This window comes from Anas acuta, chromosome 14, assembly GCF_963932015.1.
Source record: "Anas acuta chromosome 14, bAnaAcu1.1, whole genome shotgun sequence".
Classification (NCBI taxonomy): Eukaryota; Metazoa; Chordata; class Aves; order Anseriformes; family Anatidae; genus Anas; species Anas acuta.
This window is the reverse complement of record NC_088992.1, coordinates 14607427-14621383: the sequence shown is the minus strand read 5'-3', so window position 1 is coordinate 14621383 and position 13957 is coordinate 14607427. Positions and strand designations below refer to the sequence as shown.

At 47.1% G+C, this 13957-nt stretch overlaps 1 protein-coding gene across 14 annotated transcripts in view; it reads left to right on the top strand.

Moving 5' to 3' along the window:
* Positions 1–13957, top strand: part of KCNIP1 (potassium voltage-gated channel interacting protein 1) — a 364985-nt gene that overhangs the window by 277999 nt on the left and 73029 nt on the right. The window contains exon 1 of one of the 14 annotated variants that reach the window (XM_068698203.1): positions 287–455. The exons of 10 other annotated variants lie outside the window; for them this stretch is intronic. The gene's annotated coding sequence lies outside the window, so the exon portion shown is untranslated. Of the gene's footprint in view, positions 1–286; positions 518–2579; positions 2734–11275; positions 11322–13957 lie in introns of those variants that run through there. 3 more of the 14 variants (XM_068698199.1, XM_068698200.1, XM_068698206.1) reach the window with 3 other exon arrangements.

Below are 13957 nucleotides of genomic sequence, written 5' to 3'. Positions count from 1 at the left end.
ATGGAAAAGGTATTCTGTACTTGGGAAGGCAGTCCCTGGGTGAGACACGGGGCATTAGGGTCACCCACACTGCGAGGCACTGCTTGTGAGGGGCTGCCCCATCTCTGTGCCCCAAGCTCAGGCTCTCATCAGCTCCAGCTGCTGTGAGCGGAGCCTGGCTCAGGTGAGGGCTTGGCTGCCAAGGAGCAAATCCCAAACCTCAGCCCACCTGCTGGTAGTTTATCTGCAGCTGCTCCGTTAAACCTGAGGTACTGAGCCCATGTTCGTAGAGGGTGGTGTGCCTGACTGTGAGGGTATTCTGGTGGTGTGTAGTCTTCTGTTAAATGTTAGTTACATTTGTTGCTGTAGCATTAGCCTTATTATTTTGATTCATTTGTTATGCAACATCTCTGCTTGGAAAAAAAATATTTCTGTGTGAAATACGGCCTCTTGGTAGGAGAAATTCCTGCTGCGGGGTGAGTACCTGAGCTGAGCCCTGACGTAAGGGAGGCTGGATGTGGAGAAAAAGCTCCAAGGGGTAAGTGTGATGTCCCTCTGCTGTGGTGCTCCTGGATGGCCTGTAAGAATGTTTAGATGTGTCCTGGTTTAGGTATGTGGATCTTAGTTATTTTTTGCTAAGATCATCTGTCTAGTAGTCAATTTATTTCTTCAGGTGTCTGTAAGTTAGAATTTCTCATGTGCATGTCTCAAAAGGCAGGTGTTTCTGGAACCTTCCTGTGTACTGCTTTCTCCTTACTCTGGTCCTTGTCTGTGAGTAGACTCGCTGACTGCTTTAGTCTAGGAGGAGCTCTGGGTTGTGTGCCCTGGCTGTGTATGTGGGTCAGGCTTGTAGGGAGCAGGAGTGCTCTGAGGCTGACCTCCATGTCCTGCTTAGGTTTGGTTTCCTGCTAAACTTCAGTGTGGCACCTAGGCCAGGTGGAATGGGGATGGTACTTCAGAAAAAAAAATGTGTAAGGTTGTGAAGCTGTTTTAGGCCTCTGTGTTTTCAGTACTGAGTTCTTAATCCAAACCCTTGATAGTTCTCAAGGGAACTAAAAGGGCTTTAAGTAACCACTTCGTAAATGCCTTGCTAACTCAAAAAAAAAAAAAAAAAAAAAAAAAAAAAAAAAGGAAGTTTTCTTTGTTTTGTTTTAGTGGCGGTAGAAGCTCGGTGGGAAGGACCCAAGCCCCTGTGTGAGCTGCTGCCTGGGGGCGCACCCTGGCTCCCGGGGGGGGGGTTGCTGGAGGCTTTGGAAGCAGCAACTCCTGGCAGAGGATGGGGTGTCCTGCTGTGCCTGCCTGTCCTGCAGGTCTTTCCAGCGTGTTGAAAGCCGCTTAGACAGCAGGCAATCAGGTTCAGAAAGTCGGATCCGATTTGTCTCCTTGCTGTGGGTAAAGCCGCGTTTTGCTATTGCGAGGCTGCTGTGTTCAGTAACAGCAACGTGTGCGGCCAGCTGGAGCTAGAGGAGGGAGTGCTGGGGGTGATGGAGGAGCGGGGGCACGGGGCCGTACTGCCGAGGTACCTTCAGGCTTGTTTTGCCCTCTGCTGGCCGTGATTTTGGTGTACTCGTGTGTGTTCCCGTGGCTGTTCACAGCCAGCCAGTTCTCCCAGCTCTGAGGCAAATGCAGGCGGTTTGGGCCAGGTGTGCTCTCCCCACCTCTCTTTCCCCCGGAACATCCCCGTTGGCAGCTGAGCAAGGAAAAGAAAGGGAGGCAGGGGCAAAGAGCAGGCGTGGGGACAACAGGGACAGAACTGGCAGAAACAGCGTGGAGCCAAGCGCCTCTGTCTGCAGCTCCTGTCCCTCCGCAGGGAAGAGGTGAGGGGGAGCAGGCAGGGGCTGCCCTGTGAAACCGAGCACAGCAGGGCCCCTGCTCCCTGGGTGCCCTCCAGGAGCTGGTCCTGTTTGCCCTGCTAGCAGGAACTGCTGCTCCATCTGCGGCTCTGGCACCTGTCTCATCCCACACGTTCCTTCTGCTTCTCAGTGTTCCTCATGGAGACATCACAACCTCACAGCCAGCAGTCATCGTGGGCAGGCGTGAGGGACTTGCTCTCCCCTTTGTGTGAAGTGTGATGGTACCCAAACCAGGTGGTAACAACACCTGCAAATTTTTTTTTTTCTTCAAGCAGTATCTTTCCTTGTTCAGAGCTACCTTACTCATCAGCAGTGCTTGGCCACTGGTGTAGTGACATGTGGCAGCTTTTTCGCAGTTGGTTTAGGACATGAAAGAAATGCTGTGTCTTACTGAGAAGCGTTTTGGCAGTGTGAATGGCCAGAAAGTAATTAAACACTTGGAATGTCACCATTACACAAACTGACTAGAAAAAAGTCTCTCTTCTTGAGAGTGAGAAGTAGTTCAGGGACACCCAGCTTGTCTGCTAGGCTAGAAAAGAAATCTAGCTTTTGTCCTGCTCAGTAACTGGAGTGAATTGGCTCTAAGGCATCAGACAAGCACCATAGCTGGTGCAAAGCAGGGGGCGGCAGCATGGGGCCAGCAGCAGAGGGAAGAAAGAGGCCTGTCCTTTCTGGCAGTGTTTGTTAGTGTATATGCGAGTCTCCCACTCAGATACCGAGTGGGACTGAACAGCTTAAAAGCAGGATGTAATCAAAAACACAGCGTGAGCTGTAGGAGTGTCTGCACTAGTGAGGAAAAGCCTTTCTGTTTTTCTCCGGCACTTGGCACAGAAAGCAGGGGATGTATTACCTACCTCTGAGTCTACATCAGCAACTCATTTGTCAAAGAGCAAGGGAGAAAGTGAGTAATGAAAGTTTATGGAGTATATTTTCTTCTCAATGTGCTATTAGCATTAATGTGAAACGTACTCAGAGCGAAGAGAATATGCCCCCTTGTGTGTCTAATGATTGAGCTCCCAGGTCACTGCTAAATCTCATGCTTTGTGTGGTCCTCTGTGCGATGTTTCTGCACAGTAATTTAAAAATGGGTAAATTATATTGCTGCCCTTAGTTAATTGCTGTCAGGGAAGCAATATCATAGCCAAGATCGGGCTGCATCAAAATGACCTGAGAGCAAACTGTAATTTTCTAAAAACACAGCTATCGAATATTCCCGATGACATTAAGAACATAGTAATTCTGGATGTGATATTTTGATGAAAGCAGATATTTGGTCAGAGGGTCAGAAACTAGTTTTTGGTCAGCTGTGTTTTCTCCTGAAGGCAGAAGACTTGGTCACTGCTTCCACTTGCAGGCAGAAGGAGAGCTTGCAGGCGCGGGGAGCCCTGTAGCTGCTCTGTGAAGGGCTGGCAGGCCCTGCGGAGGGTGTGGAAGGACAGCGCAGTGTTACTGGTTCCTTATGTTAGTTGGGGTAATGCCCTGCCCCTTCTTTGGGGAAAAGAGAAGGGGAGCCTCAGTCACGAGGTGCTGTCTGCAGGGCAGCTTGTATTAAAAGCCACTTTGTCCTGTTCAGCCTCCACCAAGTAACCTTTGAGGAAGATGAAACGTGCTGCAGGTCTGTGAGCACTTCCAAATGGGGCCTTGTTCCCCAGGGCAGTGTTTTCTGGGGGCTGCACGTACAAGCAGTGTGCCGGCAGGAGGGTTTGCTGCTCTGCTCCTGGGGTACAAAGCCAAGCCTCCCCATTAAAAGGGAGCCCCAACATTTTCATCCTTCTCAGGCAGTGTGTGAGGACCTCATCCTACATTCCAAATGCTCATGAATAGTGCATGGCTTTGCTCTTATAATGCAGCGCATCCAAAATGAATTAGTAATGATTAACAATAAGCACTGAGATGCATGTAGCTGGGGTTTGTTTTTAAAAAATCAAAGGGATCATTGCTTTCTACACATACTCTATTTGCAAGCACCAGCTCCTTCTTCTCCTGTGGAGCACAGAGGAGGGACCTCGATGTCACAGTTCTCCGTGGGCCAGGGAAGCTGTGGCTGTGGGCAGGTGTCGGCATGGCTGTGCAGTGTGGCACGGGGCTCCCGGGCACGAGCCATAGTAAAACTCATCTGTTGTGTGCAATAGGCTCTTGTTGGTTATGCACATCCCCAGGCCCTGGGAAGCTATGTGGAGGCTGCTCAAATCACAGGATTGGGGCTGGTGCTGAGCCAGATGAGTAAGAGGATTTTTACCAAGTGACTTTATAGGAGCTGCTGTAAGGCTTCTCCTCTTCCCTGACGGAAGGAAGAGTTCCTTCTGCAGCACCAACAGCTCCCAGGGCACTACCTTCTGGAAAAGGAGGCAATTCCTTAAGGAAAAGGGAGAAGTGTACTTAGGGAAAAGCTCTCAGATTACCTTTTGTTATATCGGTGTTGAATCACCATAGTTGAAATACTACTGAAATTAAAAATAAAAGTGGAGGGGATTTCACTTACAGAACTGGTTAAAATTCTGTGTCTAAATGCTTGTCTGTATTTATCCTTCCTCTGCTTAGTTGGTCTAAAAGATTGTTTTAAAATAATTAAGCCTCAGTGTTTGCATCCAGATCTACATGTAGTTAGAGAAGCTGTCACACTGCGCTGTGTGAATCTGTCAGAATTGCAGGCTGAAAAAAGCTCCAGCTATTGCCACTCATTTTCGCATAAATCTCTTCCTCAGGCTCCCCTGATACCTGGATTTATTTCAGTTTCTATTAGGTGAGCTACAGGAAAAGAAGGAAATGGAAAAAAACCTGACCCAACCTTACTGTATTTGCATATCCTAATGTGTTCCGGGCCTTTGCTGCATTTCTGAGATGCTCAGGTATGATGGATTTCTCCAGCCTGGACTCAAATAAGTCTGAGACCTTCTTGAGTGGGTTCAGAGCTCAATGCCTGTCCTGGTGCCTCAGTGCTGCTAACAACCCCTCCGTCGGTGTTTTGCTGTGGTCAGGGAATGGGGCCATCGCTTGGTGTCACTAGAGAAATTGTGACTAAATAAGGGGTGCGTAACCTCACAGGAATTGTGATTTAAGTGCTCTGTGGTTGCAGTACAAGTAAGATAATGCTGTAGAACATATTTTGAACCAACTGGGTTACATGTAATGTCATCCGAAGCTTTATGGTGGTTCTGCATGTCTGGTCTAAGAAGTTAATTATTCTGTCAGCTCCTGGACACTCGGTGGCTTTAATTGTGGGAGGGGGAGTGACCAAACATCCAGGAAGCTGCTAATCAGTCCTCTTCAGCTGCCTCGCCTCTGCTGAATGCAGTGCTAATAAGCTAGTTCCTATCAATCTGTTGTATATAAAATTGCCTAATTGCTTGCCTTTTATACAAAACAGATTGTGTTTTCAACCTAGAAATGTGGCTTATGGGGCTGGGGAGCGGGCCTGAAGGGGAGCACTCATTGCCTCTGGGGCAAGAGCAGAGGGAATCCCCTTGGAAGGGTGGCTGTCCTGCTGCTGGTGTGCCACCTGTGAAGGGGCGAGCAGCTGGCCATGGGAGAGCTCCCTGGAAAGCGCAGCCAGCTATGGAGAGCCCTTTGAGAAGAGCTTCTGTATGGGCCTGACGCCGGTGTGACCAAAGCTGTGCTGAGGTGGTGATGTGCCTGTGGTGAGCAGCTGATGGCAGGCTGCAGTAGTGAGGGCAGCCGTGAGCTCAGCCCGTGCGCTTGCTCCAAGGCTGAGCCCTCGTGCAGAGCAGCTCGTGCAGGGCAAACCCAGCTCTGGGCACTGAAACCCAGTGCTCTCAAAGCACGTAATGTGCACTGCTGCAGGAGCTTCTTACAGGGAGCACTGCGTGAGGCTTCATTCTGAATTTTTGCTTTTGAGTAGCTATCATTTAAAAAATAAATAAATAAATTCTTGGGGGAGCTTCAACTAACAGAGGCTTCAGAATGCAAAACTGAAAACGGGGAAGTGTAAAGGTTGATAAAAGAAACACGCTTCTGTGATAAAATACAGTCCACAGGAACAGATGTCTGCTAGCATCCACTCTCTGAAGTGGGAGGAGGCAAGGAATACAGTTTTTGGTGGAAAGAGGTATTGAATACTTTGCTCTTTAAAGTTTTTCTTAGAGACTTTCTTTTCTTTTTGGTTAGGAGGACTTTGATGTGTTTAGTTGAAGGGAAGGGGAAATTGATACCTGTGAAAGGTGAAGAAGCTTCATAACCTGACGTACAAATTTGATTCCATGTCTACTATGTGTGCAAACCAGGCATGCAGGCAGAAATACTGTATAATAGTATTTAGGTGAATAATGCGGTACAGAGAGATTGTATGGAAGAAAACAAGAGGTGTGTAATCTTAGCCTTCAAGAGGTGTGCCTAAGAGGAGGTATGTTATTAAAATAAAGATTTAGCTAAATAAGAGAGCTTAAACTCAATGCACTGAAGTTTGTTAGTTGTGGTGGACAAAACAAATACTTTAGCTGGCTGGCCCTGGACCTGTGTGCTCTCCTTGATGCTGCCCTGAACCAGCAGAAGCCTCCAGGCTTGGGAGCAGCATGGGTCAAGCCTGGGTTTAGCCTAGGTCCTTTGTGCTGCTCAGGTGGGGACAGCACTGGGACAGGGCTGGGGGCTGCTGGGTGTACATCGCCCCAGGAGGAAATCATCACCCGAACAACGTAAGATCTCTCTTCTGTGCTCGTTTACAAGCTTAACTTCTGGAGTTCTCAAAACACTGCAAAGAAACCAGTATTTTAGTATTGTCTATTGTTATCTAGGAACCCCCCCCAAAAAACATTTCTAACAAAAATGTGTATTTATTCATTAGTTAAGATTCTTGTAGCATCTGACTTTTTTTAAAGTAATCATCTCTATGGCACTTTTTCAGCAAAAGTACTTAGGTTCTACACCACAGAATCATCTAGGTTGGAAGAGACCTCCAAGATCACCTAGTCCAACCTCTGACCTAACACCAACCAGTCCTCCACTAAACCATATCACTGAGCTCTACATCTAAGTGTCTTTTAAAGACCTCCAGGGATGGTGACTCCACCACCTCTCTGGGCAGCCCATCCCAATGCCTCACAACCCTTTCAGTAAAGAAGTTCTTCCTAACATCTAACCTAAAACTCCCCTGGCACAACTTTAGTCCATTCCCCCTTGTCCTGTCACCAGGCACGTGGGAGAACAGGCCAACCCCCACCTCGCTACAGCCTCCTTTAAGGTACCTGTGGAGTGCAATAAGGTCACCCCCTGAGCCGAACAAGCCCAGCTCCCTCAGCCACTCCTCGTAGGACTTGCTCTCCAGGCCCCTCACCAGCTTCGTCGCCCTTCTCTGGACCCGCTCAAGCACCTCCATGTCCTTCTTGTAGCGAGGGGCCCAAAACTGAACACAGTACTCGAGGTGCGGCCTCACCAGAGCCGAGTACAGGGGGACGATCACCTCCCTAGCCCTGCTGGCCACACTGCTTCTTATACAAGCCAGGATGCCGTTGGCCTTCTTGGCCACCTGAGCACACTGCTGGCTCATATTCAGCCGACTGTCCACCATCACTCCCAGGTCCTTCTCTGCCTGGCAGCTCTCCAACCACTCCTCTCCCAGCCTGTAGCTCTGCTTGGGGTTGTTGCGCCCTAGGTGCAGGACCCGGCACTTGGCCTTGTTGAACTTCATACAGTTGACCTCAGCCCATCGGTGCAGCCTATCCAGATCCTCCTGCAGAGCCTTCCTACCCTCGAGCAGATCGACACACGCACCTAGCTTGGTGTCATCTGCAAACTTACTGAGGGTGCACTCGATCCCCTCATCCAGATCATCAATAAAGATATTAAAGAGGACTGGCCCCAGTACCGAGCCCTGGGGGATGCCACTAGTGACCGGCCTCCAGCTGGACTTGACTCCATTCACCACGACTCTTTGGGCCCGGCTACCCAGCCAGTTTTTAACTTGTTGAAGCATATGCCAGTCCAAGCCAGTTTCTTGAGGAGAATATTGTGGGGAACGGTGTCAAAAGCCTTGCTGAAGTCAAGGTAGACCACATCCACAGCCTTTCCCTTGTCCACCAAGCGTGTCACTTTGTCATAGAGGGAGATCAGGTTTATCGAGCAGGACCTGCCTTTCATAAACCCATGCTGACTGGGCCTGATCGCCTGCTTGCCTTGCAAGTGCCGCGTGATGACACTCAAGATAATCTGCTCCATGAGCTTCCATGGCACTGAGGTCAAACTGACAGGCCTGTAGTTTCCTGGGTCTGCCCTCCGGCCCTTCTTGCAGATGGGCGTTACGTTTGCTGGCTGCCAGTTGACTGGGACCTCCCCTGATAGCCAGGACTGCTGATAAATGATGGAAAGCTGCATTTCGTTTTCCAACTTGTTATGTTTTATTGCTTGTTCTGTTATGATTTTTGTTCTAGTGCACTTTACATGACTTGTTTTAATAGAGAAACTAGCAATTTCATTTGCTCAGCAAGGTGCTTCTGTTATTGGAGCCCCTGGGAAGTTCAAACAAAACGGACAGATAGATGAGGGTATTTGCCATTTCTGCTCTTCCAGTGCTTTGCCATCACTAACCAATTATTCAGGGTTTATGCTGTGAATATCCACATGGATCTCTGAGTTGTTTGTACTGAATTATGCTTAGAAGATCATGCAAATTGAATGTGACTACATGATATTTCACTCATAAGGAAATTAATGATTTCTTAATTGACTATTTAAATAAAACAAAAAATCTACGTGTTGCAGGGAAAAGCCATTTGGAAAATGCTCCTTAACTCAAGAGCCTTTGCAAGAAGCTCAATTTTTATCAGGGATAAAAAACAGTGCTGCAGAAGTTGCTCTGTAAGTCAGCAGACTGCTCTGAGCACTGATATTGATGGTCTGCTTGTTGATTCTGTTCACGAAGGATATAGCAGGGATATAAAGGAAAGGGAGCAAAGCAATATAAGTTCTAAACTTAGTAGCACAGTCATCTATTGCAAAACTAAAAAATGCTTTGTTTAGAAAAATTGAAAAGGTGGGTAATAAAAATAGGTTTTTCTCAAAATGTTTTCTTAATCACCTAGAACCCACTGCTTTTGTAAAATTCCCTAGATTCATATAGAACTACTTCTTCAGGGAAAGGAAGAAATAGATAAATACTAAAGAAATATCTGATTAATAGCCAACCACTGAATACACTTTTTGTCTATGTCTAATTTGTAGCAGATGAGTTTAATCCTTGCTCTGTCAAACCCCTGAAGAGCAGGCTTTGAAGCAGATGATGCAGGCCAAGATTCTTGGTGTGTCAGATGCTTCGTTGCACCTGCCTCAGTTCCAGCCTCCTCCTCCTCCTCATCAGAAAGCTACCTGTATTTTTTAAATCATCTCTTCATCTTGCGCAGTGCACAGGAGAAAACTGACCATGTTGTGGTGTTCATCATATAGGTGAACATGAGGAGAACAAAAAGAATCCTGCAACATTATATAAGATTGAGGAGTAGAATAAGAGGAAGTCCTCACTCTGTTTCTGTCTGTGAAATCTTGAAATTGTTCCTCTTCTCTTGAAAATCCAGGCCTTGCCTTTATTACATTTTCTAACAGGTGGACTTATAATGTGCCTTACCACGATCTCTGCCTTACGCTGAGTCATTTAGCTTAATTAAACCGCAGCCGAAACGGTACTGCAGCTGATAGATGCAGCTCCAGAAAGAGGAGTCTTAATTAAAGATGGCCACACGTGGCTGGTTAATTTAAATTAAAATAGCAGATGGGATGACTTGGATTTTTATTGGCTTTAGCAGCTTAAACACCTCTACCTTGAACCTCAGCTTTTGTCCCCAGCTAATTCACCTTGCCCACACCACATGAGGGGTCCCGGTGCAGATGGGCTGCGTGCAGCCTCGCCGTGGTGCCGACCAGGCCAGGGCCAGCCCCACACACTGCTCGCTCTCCTCCCTGCGCCGCAGCACTTGGCAGAGAACCGCATGCCTTTCGTTCAGCCCGACAGGCTGCAGCTTCGAAAGATAAGAAGCGCTTCTCAGCGTGACTCAACCATGAAATGTGTTTGAGAATGGAGCTTTTGATGAGAATTTGCATTTAAAAAAAAACAAAAAAAAAAAAAAAAAAAAAAACCACCCCAAAATTCCATTTCAAATGCACCGCACCATTTATTCCTGTTGTAGAGAAGTAAGGCTTATCTTCTGAATTTCAGACAGCTGGACTGAGCCAGGCTTTCTGAAGTAGTTTTCATGGCAGTTGGCCACTGGGGGTGGCCATGACAGCTGGGGCTGGGCTGATTCTTGGGTTTTCCTTTCTGCAGGTATAATATCCCTTGAGTATTTAAGGCCAGATGCCCTTCCAGCACTACAGAAGCAGAGCTTTTGACTCGGAAATGGTCAGCTGTCCTGTAAATAGCACTGCAAACATTACAGCAGAGTTATCTCCAAGCAGATTTTCTTTCTTGGTTACCTAAAGATAAATCTGACCATGAGCACGTTTAGAGATGAGTATAACATCAGAATTGCTTTCCTACGCATGTACAAACGAAGTGCTGGAGCTAGGTGGCTCACTACCGCCTGTGTGCATTTGCATGAGTTCCTGGGAAGTAATTGGTCTAGTGAGTGTGTGAAATAACTCCCAGCAGGAAACTGTCCAGGTGTGGTATGGTCTAAGCAGACCTACTTAAGAAGAGTTGCCTTGAAGCACTGGTTTCCTGTTCTTACATGGCAATTTTAGCTTTTAAAGAGTGATAAAATTCTATTGACAGCAAGCTTGAAAAGTAAGTTGTCAGCTCTAATACCCTTCACAAGCTCTAGTACCGTTACAAACATTAACAAATTCTACTTTTGTAAAAACATGTGGTAAAACTCTTCTGAATTGACTGTGGTCCATATGCATTTGCAGGTATCATTTTTAAAAATAACAGTTTTGTGGCTTGTATTTTGCATCTATCAGTGCATGCCAAAGAGAAGAATCGATGCTGGAGCTTTCCTCATGACACTTCTTGCAGGTGCCAGAGGGGCAGGTGCCAGCACCGCCTCCCCTCTCCGTGCACTGATGATCTGTCTTCCCTCTTGCACGAAGCCTCTATCAGACAAGTAACGTGTCAATGTGCCGGCTCTAGCATACCCAGAATAACAGAGGCACCATCAGGAGGAAGCACTGTTCCATCCTACTGAAGGAAAAAATCTTTTGCAGCCCATAATCCCATGATGCCTATTGCTACGTTTTAATTTCTTCCTGTGCCCCCAGGAGATGCCAATAACTCCCTGACTTGACCCATGTTCATCTGCCACAAGTGCCTGGCAGCACCACGCGGCTCTCCTGGCATCTCCTGGCTCACGGACACAAGTGTGCTGTGTCCCCCCATCATGCTGCCTGCGTGTGCCCAATACTGACAGTGTTGTGCTGTCAGCAGCAGAACTTGTGCTAGACGTGAGTGAGACTTTTAAGGTGGTAATTCCTCAGGGCTGGCGGTTGGAAGGATTAGGGAGTCTGTCGGGGAGTGAAATGTAGAGCTGCACTTGAAATTCTGCTGACCAGGTAGATGTTATTGAAAAGAGATTTATATGGCTGTTGGGGGGAGGAAAGGAAGAAGGGGGAAAAAGATGGGTGTTTTGTATGTGGCTTTGCTTGTCTGGGAGCAAAAAGGAGAAGCAGAGGCAGCGCAGGCAGGCTGACTGCTGTGGCCCTGGTGCAAGGGGCAGGCGGGAGCAGAGGGGTGAGGAGCAGCAAGCTAAGGGAGCCAGGCTGGCTGCTCCCCCCAGAGGGGTGCAAGCAGGGTCAGTCCTTCTCCCTGCTCACACTTGCCCTGGGTCCTGCTGCAACGGAGGCAGCAGCACCAGTCGCTTGCTGCAGTGCGAGTACTCATTGCTGCCTCAGCTTTGTGACATGCAGGGCACCCCTCAAAGCATGCTTCTCTCTTGATATATATTTATATGTACGTATATACACACACACACACACACCAAGCTCAGAGCTGCAAAAAATAAGAGCTTTGTTTGATTCCAGAGACCTGAGCATAAAATAAATGGCTGTTTTTTCTCTGTTTAGAATGGAAAAGGAAGCTCTTTCCAAGATCTGAATGGATCGGAGAAGTGCAGTCGCAGGCAGTTCTGTAGGGCGTTACCAGGGATTGCTCAAGGCCTGGAAGCACAGTTGGTGTTCACCCACGTTAGTTGACCGCTGTCTAAAACATGGCATCTCTTGGGGGCTGTAGTGAACATGCTTGCATGGAGCCTGGCTCCGAGCTGTTACGTGTTAGCTGGTGGTCGTGCAGTGGCCCACAGGAGTTGCTCTCTTTCTCTTGGTACAGCAGCTGGAGGGGAGGAAAAGAACAGTGATACAGACATATAGTATCAGAAGGGCTGTGAAGGAAAACACGCTAGGAGGTTTCAGTGAGTGAAGGGAGGAAGGCAAGTGACTTAATCCTGTATGTGTTCTGTGCAGTGGGAAGGGAGAAAAACAATCAGTGACCTGACTGCTGTCTCTAAAGTCTTTCCTGCTCTGTGGGTTTAGGGAACAGATTTTTTTTTTTTTTTTTTTTTTTTTAATGTAAGGGCTGTATCCAAATGAAGGTAGCCGGAGAGTCTTCCCCAACGCATGCAGCATGTTGCTCAGAGACAACAGGTACAGAAATCTCCTGATGGGCCCTACAGAGCAGGGCTGGTGCAGGTCGTGGCTGCGGGTGGGGATGCAGCACAGACATGCTGTTGTGCCTGGGCTGAGGACAGATGAAAGACCTTTAATTCCCATTCTTTGCTTTCCTCTTACCAGTTTATGTGCATTCTCTCAAAGATGCAAGTTCCTTTTGTTCAGCATATGTTCTGTGCAGACTTGTTCAGAAAGCAAGTTGGAGTTTATTCTGTTTGCAGCAATGGATGGAAACCATTTCTAATTCTGAAATCTCAATTCAGCTGTCACCAAAAGTGCCACGCTACCCAATAATGTAAACTCTCATTTCAGTGCCGTCAAATAATTCTGTATTCAGATTAACCACAGACCTCAAGAAAATCAATAATGCAATTCTGCTTGAAACAAAGCATGGCTTCTTTTCAACAGAACCTACTTGTTTCCAGTGTATTCCGATTCAGCAAATCTTTTAATGTGCAATCAGTCTGCTTGATAACAGATTTATTTTTACTCTGTGGGAGCAGATAGCTCAGCACTCTCATACTGGGGTATAGCATTTTCATATGCGAGTCCTTCTGGTCAAGGATGTGTTAGGATGTTTTTTTCCCTTCCCACAATGTGGGGGAAGGATATGTTCCCAAAAGGTATGAAATAGAGGTGAACTCCTCATTATCAGTTTGGGTGGGTTGAGTGCAGCTTTGCTTTGGCTTTAGGGGAGGTGCAGTGTAGCATCCATGTGAACAGGTGGAGCTAGGAGCCTCTCCCACTGGGTTTCAGAATCTTTCTGAAGTTTAAGGATTAAATTGGAGACTTTGTATTCCTTTTTAATTTATTTTTTTTCTGGAGTATCAATCTTTCACCTTTAAAACAGGAGGTTAATTCCTCGCCCACAGAAGTTGATCACAGTGGTGGTGCATTGATGACCAAGGTGTGTAGCACTGATGTCCAGCTGTGTCCTTCCTAGGCTTGCCTTCCTTTGTGTAGGTGATGAAGAACTGCAGAAGGAGCTTCTGTGTTCAGGTCTGAGATGTGCTGAGAGAAACAGCAAGTTTCTGTTCCCTCAGTTTGGGTCTGGAGCTGTGGTTGCTTGTCCCTGAAAAATCAGGTATAGATCAGCTTTAGAAGGTGAGGAGTCAGAAAGGAGATACTGCTCAAGTTCTGTCTTCAGAGTGTTATTGTTTTTACTGTGACCATAGTAGCTAGTACTTACATGAAAGCAGTACCCTGCTTTTGTTGTATTTGTATCCTCATGCTTGGGTGTCATTGTGGCTTGGCTCATTTGGGCTTCTGCAGCTTTCTTGTGACAACCACAAGCTTTTATCTAGTTGGTGAAGGCTTTAGCAGAAGTTCTAGTAGTACTGGAATTGGGCTGTGAGTACTGTTTTTGTTGTTAAGTGGTTGTCGGAATCTAAGTTTTAGCTCCTTGGGGACATAAATGACTTGTCCAAGGTTGCTTGTGAGGTGTGTAGGAGTATCTGTCACACATTTAGGTATTTGGATCAATCTCTTCCTCATTTTGTCTCATTTCTTTTTCTGTCAGTGAAAAT